At 40.2% G+C, this 6504-nt stretch overlaps 1 pseudogene across 1 annotated transcript; it reads right to left on the minus strand.

Moving 5' to 3' along the window:
- Positions 1 to 4097: 4097 nt before the first annotated feature.
- Positions 4098 to 6182, minus strand: LOC128566945 (tropomyosin alpha-3 chain-like; annotated as a pseudogene). Its single transcript, XR_008374668.1, has one exon. The product of XR_008374668.1 is annotated as a tropomyosin alpha-3 chain-like (transcript).
- Between the last annotated feature and the right edge of the window lie 322 nt (positions 6183 to 6504).

A 6504-nucleotide genomic window follows, 5' to 3' on the forward strand; every position in this document is an offset into this window, starting at 1 on the left:
CTTAAGCCCAGGAGATGGAGGTTGCTGTGAACTGTGATGCCATGGCACTCTACCCAGGGTGACAGCTTGAGGCTCTGTCTCAAAAAAAAAAAAAAAAAGATTATTGAGGTATGTCTTCAATTTGTATAAATTAAGAATGGTATAGAATCATAATTTGAATTAAGGCTTTTCTAAATCATTAACAAAAAAGGACAAATGCATGATATTTTTGCTCACATCCCTTTTTACTTTCTGTTTACCTAAGTCCAGATACAGACCAGAAGCATAGCTGGAAATGTAAGTGAAATCTGGGATGTGGTAAAGTACATCAAATCAATCATTTATTTTAGATAATGCAAAAACACTAAGATTGTAAGAAGAGAATCCATAATCCAAACTGTGGAATTTTCCTGTACAGAGGTATAACCAAGCATCATACTCAGAAATGGAATATAACCAACTACCACTGACATTAATTTGCATTATTTATGCAATGTGTTAGGGAAATCCTGTTGGGAGCTAACGGGGCTATTCATGGGGATGGGTAGAAACCTAAGAGTAAAATGAACTAACTACTGTCCTTCCATTTACCGAATAAGATACGAGACTCCCTTTCAACTTGCTCTTTTAAAATAACAGACCAAATTATTAAAATAAATGGTGACTATGAACACAGAATAATGTTAGCTATAATGAGCATTATAAATGAATCATTCATCATCATCTATCCAAATTTCTATAGAAATTCAAAGGAAATTAGCCCCTTACTGGCTACAATGTGCAAGCTGTAGTTACATAGGAATTGTTACAGTGAGTCATTTGACAATTGAATCCTGTGTGAACATCACAGTGTACTTAATGAGAGAAGATGGCCGGGAAAAGTAAGGTCTGAAAAAACAAGTCTTCTCACAGAGCCCAAGGACACTTCTGCGAAGTCCTCCCCAAGTTGACTCGGCTCTTAGGAATTTGTAGAAATTTAACTTCCTGGGACCTTGAAACTAATGCTTGTTTCTGCTTCTGTAAAAGCCCATGCCTGCCTTCTCCAGCTCCATTCAAACTGACCAATGAGAAGGGTATCCAGGGTACCCGTGGACAAAGAACCCTGGCCTAGAAATAAAAGGGAAAGGACAGAGCCAGTCAGGGAGCTGGACCATTTTTGGACTCTAGTCCACTGTGGGGGCTGAGATAAAGCCCTTCCTCTTTTAAACACGGGTGCTCAGGTGTTTCTTTCTCTCTACGGGGCCTTGTTTTCCTGCAGTGCTTATCCAAACATAGCTGGGCAAGCCTTCTGTACACCTGGGCTGTGTGGCGTATGCTCCTGGGCTGCACACCTGTGCTGCCTGACACTGCGCTGAATACAGTTGTTAGGTAACACAGTGGTAAATATATATGCATCTAAACAGATCTACACATAGAAAAGGTACAGTAAAAATGCTGTTTTAAAAGATAAAAAGGGGTACCTGTATAGGACCCTCACCATGAATGGAGCTCACAGGACAGGAAGTTGCTCTGGGCGAGTGAGTGGAGAGAATGCGAAGGGTCTGGGACGACACTGCAAACTTGACGATACACTCAGGCTACACTAAGTTTATTTCTAAAATTTTATTTCCTCAACAATAAGTTAAGTTTAGCTTTAACTTTTTACTTTATAAAGATTTTAATTTTTAAAACTTTTCAACTGCTGTAAACACTTGCTTAAAACACATTTTGCAGCTGTACAAATATATTTTTTTATTTTTTTTTTACATATACATGTGTTTATTAGGTTTCCACTTTTGCCTTCACAGAATTAAAAAGGCTTAAAATTTAATAACAATGTTTAAGATAAGGACTAGAAACAAAAACCTCATAAAGAACAAATGACAATAAATACATTCAGAAAAGAAATCATACCATTACTGCATTGAAATATTAAGCAATAATAATAATAATGCAAAGAAAGTAACATTCACATTGTCAAATAAGAGTATGTCTATTATAGAATGGTTTGACTCTGAGATTCAGTATGGAGTCATCAGTAACTTCTTATTGTTTTTTTTTCCCAAAGTCTCAAAAAATAGACAACTAATATTTATAAATAAAAGTAAAAAATACTTTCAAAAAATAGATCATGCCAAATCTTTTTTTTTTTTTTTTTTATTGGCTGGGGCTGGGTTTGAACCCGCCACCTCTGGCATATGGGACCGGCACCCTACTCCTTGAGCCACAGGCACCGCCCAATGCCAAATCTTATAGACAATAGAAAAAGAAGAAATATTTCAAAATCATTCTACTTAATCTGGATACACCTGATATTAAAATTGGAGAAAATATATTATTATAAAGGGGAAATTACAAACATACAAATTGCATCCTCATTTATAAGTAAAATATGTTTGTGATTTCCTGAATATATTTTCTTTATATCCTTATTCTATAAGCTGTTTTCTATTTTAAATTTTTTTTTTTTTTTTTTTTTTTGTGGTTTTTGGCCGGGGCTGGGTATGAACCGGCCACCTCCGGCATATGGGACCGGCGCCCTACTCCTTGAGCCACAGGGGCCGCCCTATTTTAAATTTTTTTAATTGTTTTACTTTTCAAACTTTTTTGTTAAAAAACTAGGATATAGTTGTTACTAGACAAAGAGGGTCTGGCCACCTTCACTGTCAGACGATATACAGAGACAAGGGCTAGATCCTCCTAACTCTTTTGTCAGAAGACCGGCAATTCTGGAAAACAGTGAGAGTAGCCTCTCCAAGACTGTTCTGTTCTTCCATTTTCAAAGTTACGTTTTATACATAACAGTTTACAGTTAAGATCACAATAACCCTTATTTTAAATAAAAATCAGCACAACTCAGTGATAATCTATTACAACATTTCCAATTCAAAAGTTAATTTCCTAAATCAACCTTTCAAAAGCAAAGATCACTATAGCCCTTATTTTGAATAATAATCAGCACAACATAGTGATAATCTATTGCAATATTTCTAATCAAAGATTAATTCCTGGCTTGGTGCCCATAGCTCACTGGTTACTGGGCCGGCCACATACACCAAGACAGATGGGTTTGAACCCAGCCCGGGCCTCCTAAACAACAATGACAACTGCAACAAAAAAATACCCAGGCATTGGGTGAGTGCCTGTAGTACCAGCTACTTGGGAGGCTGAGGCAAGAGAATCGCTTGAGCCCAAGAGTGTGAGGTTGCTGTGAGCTGTGATGCGACATAGTGAGGCTCTGTCCCCCCTCCCCACGAAAAACAACCTCCCAAAACAAAAGTTAATTCCTAAACTATTCAACATGGGCATCTTTAGGGTGGGAGTTAAATTTACAAAACAGTAAGAATGAGAGACTCAGCCTGACAGACTCCATCTTATTCTTACTACATGTGTTTTCACAGACACACAAATCAGCCTAGGTCTACCTGGGGTCTGGATCTTCAACACCACTGTCCCCCACTTCCCCATCTTGTCCCACTGGAAGGGCTTCAGGGCAGTAATAGGCACAGAGCTGTCACCTACTGTGATACAATACCCTCTTCAGATACCTCCTGAATGACCTGCCTGAGGCTGTTTTACAGTAACTTTTTTTTATAAGTAGAAGTACATCCTACACTAAGGTAAGTATGGTAAATAAACCAGTAACAGTTGTTCCTTATCATTATCATTACTATGTACTGTATAGAATTGTATGTGCTAGACTTTTATGTCACTGGCAGTGCTGTAGGTTTGTTCATACTGGAGTCACAGAACCATGTGAGTAATGCATTGCACTGACTTGCGACTAGGTGACCCACTGTCTGTCCTTGACCAAAACACCAATAGGTGGTGTGTGATTACTTAAACAAGATGGTTCCTACCCTCAAAGAACTCTGCTAATCGTAATTCATTGACAATTATAGCTCTAGAATATCCAAGATACGAGATACATTGATAAGTAAAAAAGGCAAGTTGTTAAACATTTGTATATATAATTTGATCTATTATTTTTAAAAAAAGCTAGAGCCTTATGCAGAGAAGAGTAGCAATATATATCAAACTATTATATATTGGGAATTAGATTACAGAGAACTAGCTCGTCTATATTTATCTCACCATTTTTCTACAATTAACATTGTTTTTTCATTTAAAAAAAAATATTTTTTTTTTGGAGGGACTGGTTCTTTATTTCAAAAAGACATATCAATATTCAGTATCAAAACAGTTGCACTACTGGTTTTCTCTTTGTCCCCATTGGCCCCAAAGAGACCATACCGAAGGAGAGTACATTGTAAGCCAATAAGCTGCAGGATGTACACCTAACAAGCCTCACTCAGAGAAACCTCACCAAAAAGCGGGGACTGGGCAGGGAAAGAAACTTTAAAAGATTTTCAGTACACTGCCAGCTCAAAGACTGTAGAGAGCTCTCACAACCAGATGGGGTGGCCAGGGTGCCCCAAACCAAACGAAGCAAGGTTTCAAATAATATAAAATTTTCAGAGTCTTGTACACAAGCTATTCAAGATTTCTCCAGCACAAACTGTTGCAAAGTATGAAGAGATGGCACTTTTAGACATAGCAGCTTCGGACCCAGAAAGGGTAATGAGATGAGTTTCTTATTGCTAAATTAGTGGCAAAAACATAATTTTCTTTAAGGCAGGAGAGCAATTATGTGGTCCACTCAACATAAGGAGCACATGATCCATTCTCTGAGTCGTTGGCAAGGGGGTAGAGACAGGATAAAAATCTGGTCTCAGAGGTCTTACCATCTTAATTTGGTCATTTCTAAGGAAAAAAATAAAAAATAAAAGTTGTCCAAAGATACCTTAAAGCTGAAAAACTCAACAGCATGGTTTTGTTGTTGTTTCCTTTTTTTTTTTTTTTTTTTTTTTGGCTAACTCCTCCTGGGATCACCTTTCTGGTTTGGCTGGTACTTTGAGGAGTGAGGTTGTCCATAGAGGAATCTCTCCCTGGGCTGTTTGGTTCTCAGTAAGGCAGGCCCATACCTTTTCCCCCTCTTCTAAGAAGAGGGCAATATGAATTAAACTGAAAAGTCATCTTCCAAAAGTGAGAAAGGGATTAGATTGCTGCTTCAAGAGCTGGGGAAGTATCTGGAATGTTTTACAAATGGTTGCCACAACAACAAAAAAGGTAGTTACAAAATGTGTACATCACAACATGCTTTTAAAGACATTTTGCATTGTGCTGACATTCCCTTAAATGTTGTTCCCAAAGATGCTCAGCCTCTAGCCCAGCTAGAATTTCTGGGAAGAGACAAGAGATAGTTTGGCTAAAAAGACATGGTGGTGGGGTGGGTAGGGAATGGAGGGAGTGAAGAAAGGAGAAAGCAGCCTTCCAGTTAAAGATCAGCCCTCAGTTTAAAGGTCAGCTTCAGGCAGGCGGGCCTCAGGTGGAGTCAGGGTCAGAGGGAGAAGCGTCAGCAGGGCGGGACTGGGGTGCTCTACATCTCGTGCAGGTCAAGCAGAGTCTGGTCCAGCATCCTTTGTGTACAGAGCTGCTCCTCTTTGGTACATTTCAGTTTATCTTCCAAATCATCAATTGTCTTTTCCAGCTTGGCTACCGATCTCTCAGCAAACTCAGCACGGGTCTCTGCCTCCTTGAGTTTATCAGTAAGAATCTTTATCTCTTCCTCATATTTGTCTTCTTTTTGAGAATACTTTTCTTCAGCAGCGCTCAGACACTTCAGGTTCTGGTCCATCAGTCTGATCTGCTCATCCATCTCTCGGCTACGGGACTCCGCCAGCTCGGCTCGTTCCTCTGTGCGTTCTCAGTCTCCTTCAGTAATCACCAACTTACGAGCCACCTCTTCATACTTCCTGTCTGCCTCTTCCGCACTATGTTTCGCTTCTTCGAGCTGGATTTCCTGCAGTTCCATCTTTTCTTCATCTTTTAAGGCCCGGTTTTCAATAACCTTCATACCTCTCTCACTCTCGTCAGCAGCTTTTTCCGCTTCCTCCAACGTTTGCAGGGCAGTGGCTAGGCGCTCCTGGGCACGATCCAGCTCCTCTTCAACCAGCTGGATCCTGCGGTTCAAGGAGGCCACCTCAGCCTCAGCCTGCTCCCGGGCCCGCCTTTCTCCCTCCACTTCCCGCTGGAGGCCCTCGGCTCTCTCCTCTGCATCATCGGCTGCTGCTGTAGAACTTGGATCTTGCGCTTCACCGCCTCCATGGTGCTGATCCCAGCCATGGTGCCTACACTGACCCCGCTCGCGCCTCGGCTCCTGCCTCCTCCAATTTAAAAAAATTTTTAAATAAAAGGAAACAAAGATTCTGTCAGAAGCCACATGGACTAGATAATGGTAAATTTTACATCCATATGTAAAAGCTCAAAAAGCTGCAGTAGGGTCCCAACACAATTATTTAGTTGCAGGATATACTGTGTCCTGGATCCCAACACAATTATTTCGTTACAGGATACACTGTGTCTCATGGTGATCTATTTAAAAGGATGCAGACATGTTGAGCAGAGGCAACCATCTGCAGACCTGGGAAATGACTGTCAGGGAAGCTGAGATGGGATGCCCAGAAAAAAGTAAGGTCTAAGAGA

This window comes from Nycticebus coucang, chromosome 15, assembly GCF_027406575.1.
Source record: "Nycticebus coucang isolate mNycCou1 chromosome 15, mNycCou1.pri, whole genome shotgun sequence".
Lineage (NCBI taxonomy): Eukaryota > Metazoa > Chordata > Mammalia > Primates > Lorisidae > Nycticebus > Nycticebus coucang.